Source organism: Lissotriton vulgaris, chromosome 6 (assembly GCF_964263255.1).
Source record: "Lissotriton vulgaris chromosome 6, aLisVul1.2, whole genome shotgun sequence".
Taxonomy (NCBI): domain Eukaryota; kingdom Metazoa; phylum Chordata; class Amphibia; order Caudata; family Salamandridae; genus Lissotriton; species Lissotriton vulgaris.
In genome coordinates this window covers 560155607-560174439 of record NC_141694.1, presented here as the reverse complement: position 1 = coordinate 560174439, position 18833 = coordinate 560155607, and positions in this window count along the sequence as shown.

Here is an 18833-nt window from a genome sequence, read left to right as displayed (position 1 = left end):
ACTCGGGCCAGAATATTTTTATTAAGCGAACCAGTTCTATTATTACGGGTTTCGACCTATTGCAGGTCTTGATCACATGATTTATTAAGTAGTCAGTTACTTTTTTATCGAAATTAAGTATGAAAGAGTGTGAAGGGATTCCAGATACTTGTAATTTAGTCTTAAAGTCAAAGTTGCATCGCTTTCATTTAACAATACCATAGTGTCAGTGGAAAGTTCGTGAACTGATGTACTTATACCTCAAAGGATTAATTCAATGTGGTGCACATAATGTTCATATTCTTTGGCAGTGCAGGAGCGGGGCGGAAGCATGGCTGCCCGTTCCCGCACCACCAAAGCCGTAATCAGGCCCTTACTATTGGTAGATTCAAAGGTGACAGACACAAATCTGTGTCAAGGGCCCATGGATGTATTTAATATGCACTGCCCCGTTTTTCATTCTAATATTATTTGTATATATCTGCACTACTTGAAATGTTAGTATCAGAATACATGCCTGCTCCTATCAAATATGTCTGTACCTTCTCTATGGGCTTTTGATAGCCACAACTGGCTACAAAATGTGTACATTTATCAGAAAAGAAAAAGAGATACAAGCTTCTGCAACTGCTCTCTGGCGTAGCATCCAATCTGCGAAAGTCTTTTTTGATGTGTAATTTAATGAATGGCACACTTTCTTGTAGGTCTGCACATTTTTTAATCTTGGAGGTTGTCTTTCAGTTATTCATTCATTTATGTAGGAGTTTTAGAACGTGCTTTGTGCAAGTTCGCGTCGGCCGCGGTGCGCTCTGTGTCACAAACTTTGATGGAAAAGACCTCAGTATAAGTGAGACCGTTCGCAGCTTTACAGCCGCCTACAAGAGAAATCTGGAGGCTGTTGCACGGTGGTGGCCCGATTTAGCTGACCACTGCAAAATTCTAATTTTGAATGCGAATTGAGTGTGAATTTTGAATGTGAATTGTTCATTTGATTGCTAAGTAATCGAATTGCAAAATTGAAAGAACATTTTCAAACAATTGCCTAAACTAAAACATTATTTGTCTAATCAGTTGTTTATGAATTCAGGAAATCTAAGATGATTGAAATTTTATTTAAATCGTATTACTTTAAGAATCCTCTTTCCAAACTCTTCCAAAGTTACTCGTTTCAGTGCGACGCCGTGTTTTCATGAACTCCTTAGCTGTCGACAGGGTTAACAGGTATTCACATTAATGAGCGACAGTGAATCGCCTCAACAGGAAGGGAGTCCGGGAAGAAAATGTCACATCACTCTCCTGTACTAGGAAGATTTGCATCTTTTGTTGCCCTGGAATTGTTGTAATGTTAATTAATTTTTTGAAACAAAAACACCCAGATGTCAAGGCAAAGGACATCTAGCCATTACATAGAGACAAACCTCATGCAAAGTGTCCTGTGTCCCGAGGAAAGTGACAGAAAATGATTAATTACAGGTTTTCAAACTCTAATGTGATGAATTCGAATATATCAGCAAACCGGTTGCCTTCCTCCTTCAACTAAAGTGAGTGAACCTCATCTGCTAACTTTTGTCATTCATAACAAGAACCTTAACATTCGGGTTCAGATTTACAATCTATTTTCATACAATAATGACTCGAGCTTGCCACTGAGTGCGCCTTGTAGGCAAAAGCCTTTATTGATGAAAGTGTGAAACAGATAACGCTAGGGTTCTGTGGTGCCTCATCCCATGTGCACCTTAGTAGGCAGTTTTAAAAATTTCGAAACAGTGGGGCAGATTTACAAACCCCTTGCGCCACTTTTGCGTCATTTTTCCCTTGTCAAAAATTATGCAAAAGTGGCGCAAGCGGATTGTAAATCTGCCCCAGTGTGTTTCCAGATAGTTGATATTCATAAGATCTAATATTGTGAATGTTTACATTTGCATCAATGGTCTATTTCATAGTGCCTCTGCTCTCCAATGATCATAACGAGCTGTGGCAATGTCAGTACCTCTGGCTTATGAATTAAAGTGCATTTTGTGTCATGATGGCTATCGCTGGAATTTTTCACTCTGGTAGCGCGTTATTAACAAAACGTTTCTAAAGGGCGATAAAAATTCCAGAGATAGTGAGGTTATCACCGTTTTACAGGGAACATCGCTGGTTTTCCACAGGGTCGTATCAGCATAATCCAACCCAATGTTAGGGATAGGCAAGTCTGCATTTTAGCTGACGTTTGTTTTTGGAGAAAACACAGTTTTTCTCCAAAAACGAATGTGTACTAAAATGCTGGGGTAGCCTTGTAAATATCGCGATGTGAACTTCAGCGATATTTGCAAGGTAGTCCAACCGTGGTACGCCCAATGATGCCCACTTTGCATCTCATTAGAGATGCAAAGAGAGGCGTTGAGAAAAAGGGTGCTAACATGCGATTCTACATGTCAGCACCCTCTTGTAAATAGGACAATTGTTTTATCTCAGCTTTTTAGGCTTTTTAAGAGATAAAGCCCTTGTAAATATGCCCCTCAATAAGTAATCATACACATGCTCCGTCACTCATCTTTGCGTTCATGCATCCTTTCATCAATCCATTAACATCTTTCCATGCACCCGCTGATACAACCACAATAAAACACACACAAATTCAACAACATATACATGATAAATTAAAAGGATGCAAGTAGAAAAAAAATATGCAGGCTTCTAAACACGGCTGGCATATGCTTGCAATAACAAAACAAAACATAGCTGTAGGTGTCTGTCTTGCAAAGGTGTTGTGAATATTCTATCCTTGTTTTAAAGTTTAATCATGGCCACCACGTTTAGAACCAAGGTGTTGACCATCTTGGAATGGTGAAACAATGATACCTTATGGAAAACAGTGTTCCATGATGTTGTCCTGGTTTAGAGGAAGTGACTGTGGAATGGTGCGCAATGAAGTTGAGATGAGTGGCAAGTAAGCAGCCAGTTAACACCACTTGGAGAGGTACGGTAATCTCTTAAGAAACACTAAAAAAAAACGAGAAAAAGGAAAGAGATGACCGGGGCAAAAGAGGCAATGAGTGATTCAGACTGACCCATGCAGTTCGCTGTCATGGACCTAAGCAGAGAGTAAATGACACTCAGACAGAGTAATGCAAGAAAAGCATGGACACACCGTCCTTTATTTATCTATATGGATACAGATTTAAATATATGGATGTACGTATTATTGAATGGCTTTTTTCAAAATCCTGGCAGACATCTAAGAGGATATTCTAGCAAGTACTATCTCAATCTTCTCCCCTTAGGGTTATTCAGTGGCCTTAACCAACACTAAAATCATTCCCAACAAAGGTAATCTGACATTTCATGTAATAAAATATCCCTTTCAGACCTTAATAGAGAGAAATACCAATCCACCCTCTAATGCCTGTTGATTTTAACATAGGTTTTCACAATTAATATGCCAATATGTCAAGTCTAATGTGTTTAACTAACATTTCGTAATACGCAGATCAGACATATGGCAATATTTTCTTCCAATCAGGGATTAAGCTGTCATCAATGGCCTATCACCATTACCAACTGAGGCCTTCTGTACTGAGCATAAGCTTCCCATAAGGCAACCACCATGCATACAGTCATAAAATTACATAGTATACAACATCACAGTTAGCAAAGCAAAATACCACCTCTCCCTAAAGTGCAAGGACAAATCTTCTATCCCCGTGGTTTGTCACATGGGTGTTGTATGGGATGGTGCAGAGACAGAATATCAACGTCAAAATATCAAATTTCTTGAATATCAAGTCAAGAATATCGAGGTAAGTTTTTTCGTTGTTTAAAATCTCGATTTTTGTGTAATATACAAATACCGATTTTGCAAATATCAATGGCAAATGTATTGTTGTAATTAACATCAACTGTATTTTTTTTGTTTAATGTTGTTTTTTAAAATTAATTTGGTAGTAGTTATTTTTTATGTGAAAGTGTTTGTTTTTATTGTATTTTAATTTATATTTAGGAGCGGGATGTTGGGTTTATAGGGGATAAGAGTGGGGACTAATTGAAAAATAATTATTTAACATTTTATATTATTTTTTAATTTTTTGTAAAAATTTAGGAGCGGGATGTTGGGTTTATAGGGATAAGGGTGGGGAGTAATTTAAGAATGCTATTTGAAAATAAATGTTGATTTAGAAATTATTGAAAGATATAAATAATTCAGAAAACAATTTGAAAATTAAAATTTTTCACAAATGTTCAATTGGTTTTGGGTGCTAATATTTTGATTTAAATTGTGTAAAATATTTGATAAATATTTGTTTCATTGAAAAAATCATTAAATATTTGATCAGTTTATAATTTAAATAAGGTATATCGTTTTTTCCCTTTATTTTACAAATAAAATCTACATTTGGATAATTTTTCTATTTAAAATGTGTACATTCTAATTGTGATTTCGAATGTAATATTTATATTTTTTATTTTTGTGAGGAGGGATGTGTCACATTTGTGAATAATAATCTTTAAAATAATTGTATTTTGTAATCATTTCTTTTTTTAAAAAGGTTGATGACATTTGTTTGTGGGCAAATTAAAAATAATTGTGTTAAAGATTTCATTTTAATAAAAAATATAATTTTTGTTTTTTCATAGTTTTGGAATATCTTATGTTTTTAAATATTTGCAATTTATCAAATATTTAGCATTTTCCTTTAGTTATTTTGTTTTGGAGTTAGGAATAGCAATTTATGATTGTGTATTATCCAGCACTTTCTTTGAGTTTAGTTTGTTTTGGAGTTGGAATAGTAATTTATCATGGTTTATTATCCAGCACTTTCCCTGAGTTTAGTTGGTTTTGGAGTTGGAATAGTAATTTACTATGGTTTATTATCCAGCACTTTCCCAGAGTTTAGTTGGTTTTGGAGTTGCAATAGTAATTTACTATGGTTTATTATCCAGCATTTTTCCTGAATTTAGTTGGTTTTGGAGTTAGGAATAGTAATTGTTTACAATTATTGTGTATTTTCTAAAGCGTTTATTTGTACATTAAAATATAAAATGAGACATATGTTAGTTTTTATTGTTAATGCTTTTATTTGCAATACCATGTATATTGTTTGGTTCACAATTATATTTTTTTAATTTAATTTTGTTGTACAATTTTTGACAGTATTAAACAACCTGATTCAGAAATTTTGATATTCTTCAGAATTTATTATTGAGTATAATATATTTTAACATATATTTTTCATGTACATTTGCAAAATGCAAATCATACTTTTTACATATACATTTTTTACAAGTTTCAATAAATGGTAACTTTTCTGGAGTATAGTCATGTAATAATAAAGTAAATATATTTTAGTTCTTTAATTATAAACACTTTTTTATTATTTATCATTTTTATGAGAAAAAGTAAATGTTTTAGTACATTTGTTTTCATATTTTTTAAATACATTTTATATAATTTTATTTTTGTTGTAAAATTATATATTATGTTTTTTACAAATCTATAGTTTGTAATTATTTTATTATTTAGTATATTAAATATTATTATTCAGAAAATAATATTTGTAATATTTTAAATAATTAAAAAATTTACAAATATATTTTTGTATCATTCATTTTTTTGGTAAAACATTGTAATATTGGTTGCACATTTATTATAGTTTTATTGTCATTTTATATTTTGAATGTGAGTATATGAAACAAGCATACATTTTAATATATATTAACTACTAGCTGTACCCTGCCACGCGTTGCTGTGGCTCAGGCTGGTTTCAATGGAAGAGAAAGAAAAGAGTAAGCGCACGTTTTTTAATATGTTTAATTTCACAATGCTTGTGGGTACACAATATGTTTTTGTGACTATTGTCTCTATGCGTCCCTTGTCGTTGTTGCGCAGCAAGCAAATCAATAGGGTCTGTTCGGCCTTTCGATTAAAAACATGCGCGTATTCGAATCCAACGTTGTGTATATATAAACACTAGCTAATGTTGCAAAGTGAACCAACTCCTCCACGCTCTCGCCACCCACTTCCCGGTCTGCCATCCTGACACAACTGTCCATCCTAATATATGTGGACTGTTGTCTCTATGCGTCCTATTTTAATGTTACAAAGTGAACCAACTCCTCCCCCCTCCCTCCACCCACTTCCCGGTCTGCCATCCTGACACCAACTGTCCATCCTAATTTATTTAGACTATTTTCTCTATGCGTTCCTTGTAGTTGCAGCAACCAAGTCAATAGGGTCTGTTTGGCCTTTCGATTAAAAACACGCGTGTATTAAACACGTGCCTATTCTAATGCTACGTTGTGTATATATAAACACGCGCTTAATCGAATCCAACATTGTGTCAAAATTGGTGAAGAACTTTCAGAGATTTTAAATTTTGAACAAATGAACATTTACATTTTTATTTATATAGATTATTATGGGGCTCATTATGATGGCGGGCAGACATCAGTCTGCCCGTCATCATCACAGTCCCACTGGCCCAATTAGGATATGTCCGCCATACTTGCGGGCGCATACTGGCCTTTTACCATTGCGGACGGTGCTGCTGGCTTCTGCACTGTCCGCAATGGTAAAAGGGCATGCACAGAACTGCAGGGGGATATCATGGGTACCCCAGTGCACTCCCCGAAGCAGCCAGCAATGGCCCCAAAGCCAATCCCCGCCAGCCTTTCCAAGGCGGCATTGCCGCAAAGGAAATGCCCATCAATCACCCACATCCTAATATGGCCGGCGGTACCTGCTAGGCACCGCCACTATACTAGTTGCCCAGCTTTGCCCGGCCGGCAATGGTAACGATTGCCAACGGCAAAAAAGTGGTGGAGGACCTTTGCATCCACCGCGATACCCACCGCCACCATAATATGGTGGGGAAAATTTCTCATCATGATGGATGAACGATCACCACCACCAGCCAGGCGGTGGTGATTGTTTCGGCATCGTAATGAGCCCCTATATTTTAGTTTTTTTTGATAATATAATATTTAATGTAAATGTGAAAACTGTTGGTATATTTTATGAACATTTATAATTTTTTTAACAATAAATAAAAATATAGATTTCATTCTTTTGAAAAAAAAAATATTTCTCCATTTTTGTCTATGGGAACTTAGGGGCAGATTTATGATGACCTTGCGCCGCAATTGCATCACTTTATTTGACGCAACTGCGGCGCAAACAATGCGCCCTATTTACACCGTGACGCATCTAGGAGATGTGTCACGTTGTAAAGCCCTGCGCCATAAGGAGGCGTTCCTGCGCAGGGGGGGCGTTCCTGCGCAGGAACGCCTCCTGAAAGTGGCTGAGTGAAATCTATGAGATTTCACTCAGTCACTTTCAGGCCAATGCTGCGTCAAAACCCTGCGCCTGCTTGAAGCAGCATTGTGTAGATGGGGCACCCCCGAGCCTTGCTGAAGCTGCGTCACGCTTGCGACGCAACTCCAGCAATGCGCCACATTTCCGGCACAGATGCGTCACGCATCTGTGCCGTTTTTGCACCATGGTGCGCCGCATTATAAATGCGGCGCACCATGGGTGGTGGAGCTGTGGCGCACTTTGGCGCATGTTAACTGGCGCATCCCTGGGGATGCGCCAGTTAACATAAATCTGCCCCTTAGTCTTTTTGAGCTAGAGTGCTATCGTAGGTGTTCCACTAGGGTATTTGGAACTTTGGCTGTCTACGGTGCCCTGACCTATATGGCCTCCCACCCAAGTGTCTTCAAAGTAGTCTAGGAAGGGAGTTTGTTTTGTTTCATTTGCTTGGTAGAAAGGGCTTTCAAAGAAGTATGTTGTAATGGTTGGCTACTTCAGGTGTTGGGACATAGGACAGGGCTATTAATTTTTTTATTTGGTAAGAAAAGTTGCTAATGGTGGCGTAATCTATACTTAGGAGCCGATTCTGATTCTGGAAAAAATGCCTTCCTAATGCTATTTGTAGGTTTACCTTTTAACCAAGTCGTATCCGGAGCTTTTTCCAACAAACGTGCAAGTACGACGTGTATTCCAGGCAAATCCTGACCGAATCTTCGTGTCCGATTCGTGCACTATGTCAGTACCTAAGAGGCTCAGTAAACATGTATATAGCATCGTACAGCGGCTTAAACCAACCCATTTCCGGATACGCAAGTACGATACGTTTTTAATACGCGTCGTACTGGGTCCCGCCTCCGGATCATCACAGCATTCGGACAAGGCGTATAAAAACTCAGAGTCGCGCCAGAACATGATCAAGGGGTACGAGATGGAGCAGCCATGTATCCAATCGCGCATGTCTTCCCAATACTGCGCATGACAATGCACACAGTGCATTCCCAGCATTGTGGCGGGCGGTGCTGTGAGCACTGCCCGCCACAATGCTGGGAATGGAGGATGCCACCGCCACGGTGGCGGTGGCATCCTAATCGCCAGTACCGAACTGCCGCACAACTGGTGGTTGGTCCCAGCACCGCTCCGCCCGCCATCCTAATGGGCCCCTTACTATTTTTAGTTGATGAAGTTTCTTTTGTTGATGTTGTAGTTTTGTTGACTTCTGTAGAAGCTGTTAAAAGAAAAGTATTTGTTAGCTATGTTTTGCTTTCTTATTAAATGTATTAATTTTAAATCCTGTACATTATTTGTTGTTTAACCCTTTCAATGCTAGCCCTTTTCCCAACTGTGCCAAGCCTTTTTTTGGCCAATTGGGGTAGTTTGCGCTTAGGCCCCTGTAACTTTTTGACCGCATAAGGTATCCACACCAAATTTACGTCCTTCTTTTCCAACATCATGGGGATTCTAAAGGTACCCAGGGTTTGTGGATTCCCCTGGAGGGGACCCGGAAATTAGCCAAAATACAGGTACATTTCTTTTTTGGGGGAAAAATGGGACAAAAGGTCTACAGATGAAAGTGTTTAGTTTTTTTCCCTGCAAATTGTATCAAAAAAGGGATTGTGGTGTTGAAATCACAATTTTCCCAGCTTTCAGGGATAAGCAGACTTTTGTCCGAAAACAAAAATGCTTTACACATTTTTGGCATTTTTCTGGGACAAAGCCTATTTTTGCTATTTTTTGTGCTTTCAACCTCCTTCCACTTAATGGTAGAAATGGGTTTGAAAGCAATAATAGATCCTGAAAAGCCATACATTTTCGAAAAGTAGACTAATTCTGAATTCAGCAAGGGGTCATTTGGGTAGATCTTTCAAGGGTTCTTCATAGAAAATAACAGTTAAATATAGAAAAAATTGAAAATGACTTGAAAAAAACAGCCATGTGTGCCAACATGTTCACCTGTAACTTCTTCTAATTGGGACAGCTGTTTAAAAGCAATACACCGTTACATCCCCTGGACCTTTCTGGTTGTGGAGATATATAGGACTTGTAGGTTCACTAAGAGCCCGACTAACCCAGAGCCAATTACTGAGCAGCGTCTTCCAATGGTTTTTCATTATGTTCCCGGTATATAGCAATTATTTGAGGAAATAAATACATGGAAAAATCGGTATGAAAGACACCTATGTATTTCGAAACTGTAACAAAATATAGAGTTTAGAAACGGTAGATATTTGCACATTTCTGCAATTGTGAGTACCCATACTAGCATAAGATTTTTAGATCATTTTTCAAAATGACTTCTTTTTTACATATTGTCTTTCATTTGGAAGGCAGAAATGCATCGAAAGTCAATAGGTAATAACAGTTGCTCTACAATTATGTGTTACCCTAAGTCTCCCGATAAAAATGGAACATCACTTGTGTGGGTAGGCCTAGTGCCTGCGACAGAAAACGGTTCAAAACGCAACGTGGACACACTTTATTTTTAAAGTGAAAACTGACCCTTTTTTGCAAAGTGCCTAGCTATAGATGTTGAACCCTAGCTCTGCCAGCACCTAAGGAAACCTTCCAAACCTATACATTGTTGAAAAGTAGACACCCAGGGGAATCAAGAATATGTGGCTCTGAACAGGTTCTGTTACCCAGAATCCCTTGCAAACCTCACAATTTGTCAAAGAAAACACATTTTCCTCACATTTCTGTGGTGGAAAGTTCTGGAATCTGCATGGATCCACAAAATTCCACCCACCCCGCGTTTCCCAAAGTCTTCTGAGAAAAATGGTACCCCACTTGTGTGGGTAGGCCTAGTGCACACAACAAGGAAACGACCTATAACGCGACGTGGACACACCACATTTTCACATTGAAAACTGACCCTTTTTTTGCAAAGTGCCTTGCTGTAGATTTTTAACCCTAGCTCTGCCGGCATCTAGGAAAACCTAGCAAAACTACACATTTTTGAAAACTACACACCCAGGGAAATCCAGGATGGGATGACTTGACTGGCTCTCACCAGGTTCTGTTACCCTGAATCCCTTGCAAACCTCAAAATGTATCAAACAAAACACATTTCCTCACATTTCTGTGGTAGAAAGTTCTCGAATCTGCGTGCATCCACAAAATTGCACCCACCCTGGGTTCCCCAAAGTATTTCCAGAATAATGGTACCTCACTTGTGTGGGTAGGCCTAATGTCTGTGACAGGAAACGGCCCAAAAAGCAACGTGGACATACCACATTTTGACAGTGAAAACTGACCCTTTTTTTGCAAAGTGCCTAGCTGTAGATTTTGAACCCTAGCTCTGCCGGCACCTAGGCAAACCAAGCAAACCTATACATTTTTGAAAAGTACACACCCAGGGAAATCCATAATGGGGTGACTTAACTGGCTTTCACCAGGTTCTGTTACCCAGAATCCCTTGCAAACCTCAAAATATGTTAAAAAACACATTTCCTACACATTTCCTACACATTTCTGTGTTGGAAAGTTCTGGAATCTGTGTGGATCCACAAAATTCCACCCGCCCTGGGTTCCCCAAAGTCTTCCCAGAAAAATGGTACCTCACTTGTGTGGGTAAGCCTAGTGCCCGTGACAGGAAATGGCCCAAATCCCAACGTGGACATACCACATTTTCGAAATGAAACATGACCCTTTCTTTGCAAAGGTCTGGCTGCAGATTTTGAACCCTAGCTCTGTCGGCACCTTGGGAAACCTATACATTTTTTAAAATTAGATACCAAGGGGAATCCAGGATGGGGTGACTTGACTGGCTCTCACCATGTTCTGTTACCCAGATTCCCTTGCAAACTACAAAATCTGTCCAAAAAAACAAATTTTCTTCACATTTCTGTAGTGGAAAGTTCTGGAATCTGCATGGATCTGCAAAATTCAACTCACCCTGCATTTCCTAAAGTTTTCAGAGAAAAAAGGTACCTCACTTGTGTGAGTAGGCCTAGTGCCCGCGAATGGAAATGGCCCAAAACACAACATGGACACACCACATTTATACAGTGAAAACTGACCCTATTTTGCAAAGTGCCTGGCTGTAGATTTTGAATTCTATCTCTGCCATCTCTGCCAGCACCTAGGGAAACCTAGCAAACCTATACATTTTTGAAAACTAGACACCAGGGGGATTCCAGGGAGGTATGGCTTGTGTGGATCCCCCAAGTTTTTCTTACCCAGAATCCCCTGCAAATCTCAACTTTACCTGGAAAAAAATAACTTTTCCACAGATTTTTGTGTGGGAAAGTTGTGGCATCACCGGGCTGACACAAATTTCTTACCACCCAGCGTTTCCCCATATCTTCCGATAAAAATGGTGCCTCACTCTTGTGGGAGGCACAAGTACCCATGACAGGCAAGGGCCCAAAACATATTGAGGCAACATCAAAATTGCATATAATAAAACGACCTGGTTTTGCAAGGGGGGTCACCTGGGTTTTTGCCCCCTTGCTTGGCGGCCAGCTAGGGAAATCTACCAAACCCACACATTTCTGAAAACTAGGCACCCGGGAAATTTTAGGGCGGTATGGCTTGTGTGGATCCCCCACACTTTTCTCACCCATAATCCCCTTCAAACTTTAAATTTAACTGGAAAACAAAACACTTTTTCCACACATTTTTGTGTGGGAAAGTTGTGGCATCACCAGGCTGACAGAAATTTCCTACCACCCAGTGTTACCCCAGGTCTTCTGATAAAAATGGTGCCTCACTTGTGTGGGAGGCCCAATTACCCGCGATAGGCAAGGGACCAAAACGTATTGAGGCGACATCAAAATTGCCTATCACAAAATGATCTGGTTTTGAAAGGGGGGTCACCTGGGTTTTTGGCCTCGTGCTCAGCGGCTAGCTAGGGAAACCTACCAAACCCACACATTTCTGGAAACTAGACACCCCGGGAAATCTAGGGAGGTATGGCTTGCATGGATCCCCAACTTTTTCTTACCCAGAATCCCCTGCAAATCTCAAATTTTGCTGAAAAAAACACTTTTTCCACACCCTTTTTTTGTGGGGTAAAGTTGTGGCATCACCGGGCTGACACACATTTCCTACCACCCAGAGTTCCACCAGGTCTTCTGATAAAAATGGTGCCTCACTCATGGGGGAGGCCCAAGGGCCCGATTCACAGAACGAACTTAAGACAAAATCCCAAACTTACTACGATTTTGGTATTGACAGAAGGCACTTACTCATCTTGGTATTGACAGAAGGCACTTACTCATTTTGGTATGCACAGAAGGCACTTACTCATCAATGACTAAGTCCCTTCTGTGAATACCCAGTGTTCCCCCAGGTCTTCTGATAAAAATGGTGCCTCACTCATGTGGGAGGCCTAAGTACCCGCGACAGGCAAGGGCCCAAAACTTATTGAGGCAACATCAAAATTGCCTATCACAAAACGAACTGGTTTTGCAAGGGGGGTCACCTGGGTTTTTGGCCCCGTCCTAGGCGGTCAGCTACCAAACCCACACATTTCTGAAAACTAGACAACCGGGGGATTCCAGGGAAGCATGGCCCTCCCACCGACCCCTCCGACCCAGACGCCGCCACCCGTAACCACAGACAGTGGATCAAAGACTGCTCCAACACTCTTGCCCCGCTAAAAAAAAACCCCAGCAAGAAAGCCTCCTGGTTCACTGAAGAGCTCCAGACCTCCAAACACGCATGCCGGAAGCTGGAGAAGAAATGACTCCACGACTGCACGCCAGACAGCCAAGCTGCCCACAAGGACGCCATCCGCAGACATCACCACCTCATCAGAACAGCCAAGAACAGCCAAGAGATCGTCCTTCAAAGTCCACCTGGATAACAACGCACACGAGCTCTTCAGCATAGTAAAGGAACTCTCCAACCCCAACGCCAACACCAACGAGATCCCGCCCTCGCAAGGACTGTGCGACTCACTGGGAACCTTCTTCCATCGCAAGATCGCCGACATCCATGACAGTTTCGACACCCCGTCCACCCCGACCATGACAGACCCCACCCTGAACGCCACCTGCACCAACCAGCTGACCTCCTGGGCCCACGTAAACAACAACAACAACGAGACACACAAGGTCATGAGCTCCATCCACTCGGGATCACCATCAGACCCTTGCCGCACCACGTGTTCAACAAAGCAGACGCCACCATTGCACCCCAACTACGGAAGGTCATCAACATCTCCTTCGACAAGGCGACATTCTAGGAAAGCTGGAAGCACGCCAAAATCAACGCCCTCCTCATGAAGCCCAAGGCAGACCCCAAGGACCTCAAGAACTTCCGGCCCATCTCCCTGCTCCCCTTCCCGGTGAAGGTCATCGAGAAAATCGCCAACATACAGCTCACCCGCAACCTCGAGGACAACAACATCCTAGACCCTTCACAGTCCGGATTCAGAAGGAACCATAGCACCGAGACAGCCCTCATAGCCACTACAGACGACATCCGGCGCCAACTAGACAACGGCAAAACCTCAGCCCTCATCCTCCTGGACCTGTCAGCCGCCTTCGACACGGTCCGCCACCGCACACTAAGAACACGCCTCCATGAAGCTGGAATCCAGGAGAAGGCCCTGGACTGGACCACATCCTTCCTCTCCGGCAGAACCCTGAGAGTCCGCCTCCTACCCTACCGATCCAAAGCAACTGACCTCATCTGCGGCGTACCCCAGGGCTCATCCCTCAGCCCGAGCCTGTTCAATGTCTATATTGCTCCCCTCGCACAAGTGGCCCGCCAACCCGACCTGAACATCATCTCCTACGCCGACGACACCCAGCACATCCTCTACCTCACCAATGACCCGCACACCGCCAAAACCAAGCTCCACGAGGGCATGAAGGCCGTCGCCGAATGGATGAGGAGCAGCCGCCTGAAGCTGAACTCGGACAAGACAGAAGTCCTCATCCTCGGCCCCACCCCTTCTGCCTGGGACGACTCGTGGTGGCCGACAACACTAGGAATAGCACCGACGCCCACAGACCACGCACGCAACCTGGGATCCATCCTCGACTCCTCCCTCTCCATGTCCAAGCAGGTCAACGCCGTCTCCTCCTGCTAGAAACACCCTCTGCATGCTTCGCAGGATGTACAAGTGACCGAAACCAGAAGAACGGTGACCCAAGCACTCGTCAGCAGCAGGCTGGACTACGGCAACGCACTCTACGCAGCAATCCCGACCAAACACCTACAGTGACTGCAATGCATCCAGAACGCCGCTGCCCGCCTGATCCTCAACATCCCTCGACGCAGCCGCATCACTCCACACCTAAGAGACCTGCACTGGCTCCCCGACAGCAACAGGATCACCTTCAAGCTCCTCACCCACACACACAAAGCACTCCACACCACCGGACCAGCCTACCTGAACAACAGACTCAACTTCTACACCCCCACCAGCCAGCTCTGCTCCGCCAGCCTGGCCCTCGCCGCCGTCCCGCGTATCCAATGAACAACCTCCGGCGGCAGATCCTTCTTCCTCGCGGCCAAGACCTGGAACACCCTCCCCACCCACCTGCGGCAGACCCAGGATCTGCTCACTTTCAGGAAGCTCCTCAAGACCTGGCTCTTCGAGCAGTAGCAGCAGACCCCTCCCCTCAGCGCCTTGAGACACTCACAGGTAAGTTGTGTGCTTTACAAATCCAATGATTGGATTGATTGAATGGATCCCCCAAAGTTTTCTTACCCAGTATCCCCTTCAAACCTCAAATTTAGCTGACAAAATCACTTTTTCCACAAATATTTGTGTGGGAAAGTTGTGGCATCACCGGGCTGACACAAATTTCTTACCACCCAGCATTCCCCCAGGTCTCCCGATAAAAATGGTGCCTCACTCATGTGGGAGGCCCAAGTACCCCCGACAGGCAAGGGCCCCAAACGTATTGAGGCAACATCAACATTGCCTATCACAAAACGACCTGGTTTTGCAAGGGGGTCACATGGGTTTTGGCCCTGTGCTCGGCAGCCAGCTAGGGAAACCTGCCAAACCCACACATTTCTGAAAACTAGACACTGCAGGGATTACAGGGAGGTATGATATGCGTGGATCCCCCAACGTTTTCTTACCCAGAGTCCCCTTCACACCTCAAATATGGCTGAAAAAAATCATTGACGGAACCATTCCGTCATGAGCATGGAAGGGGTTAAGTCATATACTTACTTTGTTGTATATTTTTTGTAATGTGGATTTTATTGTTGTTGTTGACGTAAATATTTGTATTGAATTTCCTAGGTGGATTTTCAGTGAAGTTTAATGTGTGACATATAAACCTAAGTCAAGGTGCAACATATCCCATGGGCAGGATACGTAATTTTTACATTTACTGATAATAAAAAATCAAAACTGTCATTTTTACTATGGAAAAGGTTGGTTGCCCAATTGGCGAGGACAGAGTTACGCGCTGACCCCTCAGCTGTACTAACTCTGGAACAGTGCGCCCAAAGTGGGTCATGCCTGGCATCAAACAACTCATTACAGTAACCCAACTTGATTCTCACATTGAAATTAATGTAACAAGTTGCAGTGTGCAGCTTTAGTAAAGTTGCCACTTTGTTGCCGTTAGTCCCCTGTGCCCATGCTGGTTGCATATGGGGTTCTGTCACTGAGATACTTTTCTTTCCTTCTGGGGATGCACCAACAACTCCCAGGAAAGGATACAAGAGGGGCTTGCTCCAGAAGAAGGTGCAGTCTCACTCCTGCAGGAAGCCACACAGGTGTTGGCTCAAAAGGGGGGACAAATGAGTAACACTTTGGAGAGGTGGCAGCTCCATTGTTCAGGCAGGCAAGGCAGACAAGCTGGCACTTGGGATGGGAGAGGTGAACCAGTCACTAAACGGGTTTTCCAGGGGCGTGTAGCCCCGTGGTAGCCACACCTCTTGGGCTAGGGAGCTCCCTGTGTTAAAGAAGTATCCTGTTATATTGGAATCGGCCTGCCATGTGCCTTTGTCCACTGTTTGAATCCAGAACTACCAGAGTTACTCCGAGGGCAGAATGGTGCATTCTGGCAGTCCCTGATGCCACACTCAAATAAGTGAACATAAGGAGATGATGGACGGAGTGCTGAAACCTTTCAGACCCTCACCCCAAGTCACAGATCTGGGTTGAATCCATCATTGTTCTTTAGCTCACTTTGCTACCTCTGTTAAGACACAGCTGTATGCAAATCAGTCTTGACCCTGTGCCTCATGGGAACAGTCCAGCCCGAACTGCCAAGCCAGGTCTTCCCTGAACCGGAAACAAGCAGCCTGGGACCAGTTTCTGGGTAAAACCCTTCATCAGCCAGGATAGCTTGAATCCAATGGCAAAGTGAGCAAGAGACCCACGTCAGACTCCAGGACCAGGAAGCACAGCCAGGCTCCTTCTCCTAAATTAATCACAACACAGCAATGCAGCATTGTAATTGGTTTGAGAACTGTGATACAGCACTCAGCCAGGCGCTGGAGGGGTGGGCATGTTCTCCATGCAGGCTTTAATGCAGCCTGCATGGAGAAGGGGAGCGTGGGCTTGGCTGGTTTGGGCGGGCCGAGAAGGCCCTCCCAAACAGTTATTGCACACTTAGGAATGGGAACACCACTCCTCCCCTGCCCTGCTCTGAGAGCAAAGCAGCCCAGCCCAACCGCAGCAGGAAGCATAAAATGATAATACTGCAAAGTTATAATCATTTAATTGTTCTACTATGTACACCACGCACTGCTTAAAAGCAGTGAGGCGATGCTCCTCCGCCATAGCGGAGAAGCCGCCACTAACTGCAGTGTGGTACAAAGAATACAGCTTGCCCCTCGTGAATGGGACAGGAGAAAGGCATACATTTCTCCAAACCTTGAGCAAAACTATGGAATTTGAAGGGGGCACAGATTCTCACTTGCCCTTCGTCAAGGCATATGGACATCATTCACTTTACCCCACTCAGGGCTAAGGTAGGGAAGTCAAATCAACATCAAATCAAAATAAGCTTCATACAATGTTGTGCTAAATAATTGAACAATTAAAAACAAGAATGCATAATAAATGTAAAAGTGCAAACAAGACAGGAATATATCAATTCATCCTGTAATGACAGAATCATGGCAAATATACAAAGATTTCGAAAGTTAATCACTGACGATAGATAAGTAGACATAATACAGCAAATAGAAAGGGGCAGATTTACGATGGCCTTGCGCCGCAATTACGTCATTTTATTTGACGCAACTGCGGTGCAAACAATGCACCCTATTTACAACGTGACGCATCTTGGAGATGCGTCACGTTGTAAAGCCCTGCGCCATAAGGAGGCGTTCCTGCGCAGGGGGGGCGTTCCTGCGCAGGGGGGGGGGGGGGGGGGCGTTCCTGCGCAGGAACGCCTCCTGAAAGTGGCTGAGTGAAATCTATGAGATTTCACTCAGTCACTTTCAGGCCATTGCTGCGTCAAAACCCTGCGCCTGCTTGAAGCAGGCGTAGGTCTTGATGCAGCATTGAGTAGATGCGGCACCCCCGAGCCTTGCTTGCGACGCAACTCCAGCAATGCGCCACATTTCCGGCACAGATGCGTCACGTATCTGTGCCGTTTTTGCACCATGGTGCGCCGCATTATAAATGCGGCACACCATGGGTGGCGTAGCTGTGGCGCACTATGGCGCACGTTAACTGGCGCATCCCTCGGGATGCGCCAGTTAACATAAATCTGCCCCAAAGTGTGGGTAGGGATTGTTAAAATAAATAAACAGGACGGCATTGTCCGAATTTATGTTCTCACGGACTGGATAATATCATGCTCTTCCTCGAGTATTTATAAAACTTACAGAGAAAGACGATATGCATGGTACTTTGGTCTGACAAATTGTTATAAGTACATTTTAGCTAATGTCTTAGACCAGTTATTTACAGTGAGAAAGCTTGTCAACCGATGGGATATATGCTGTCTAAAACACATTATAACAACGTGTCTAGTATTGTGCACAAATGTAAGATATGGTTGCATGTCATAAGTAACCAGCCTCATTTGATTTTTAGAACAATTGGCTGTAAAAGTTCTGTGATCAGTATAAGATCCTCAAGCAAGGTTAAGCAAGCCTTTTTAAAAAAAATAATTTCTACTAGTGTGCTCCAATGTATCTGGGGAATGAAAATATTCTGGGTGTCCTAAATCAAGAACAGACTTTTTAATGTAGTTCAGCCAAGGGATTTGTGAAAAAAAGATTATTCAAAACAAACCCTGATATTCTGGCGCTGAAGTAAATTATCTTCAAAGGTCCAGATTTTATACCAGAGAAGGATTGCCTGAGTTCTGGCTATGTCAGTTAAAAGAGAACACATCAGCTCTGAGTGACAGACAAATGAGGAACAGCTCTGAGGTACTGAATGTTCCACCAGTAGGAGGGTATGGCTATTGCTTAACCCCTAGACTCCCACCGCATATAAGGCAGTTGACAAGCACTTAGCTTTATAGATTGTTAACATCTCGTTAGGGGACTTCTTTTTCAGTCTCTTCACAAAATTAGAGAGAGTGCTAAGGTAGCTTTCATAAAATATAATTTCCTAGTACTAATGGCCTGTTTCCAAGATCCGTGCTTGTCGAGTAGAATGCCCAAGTAAGAGAAAGGA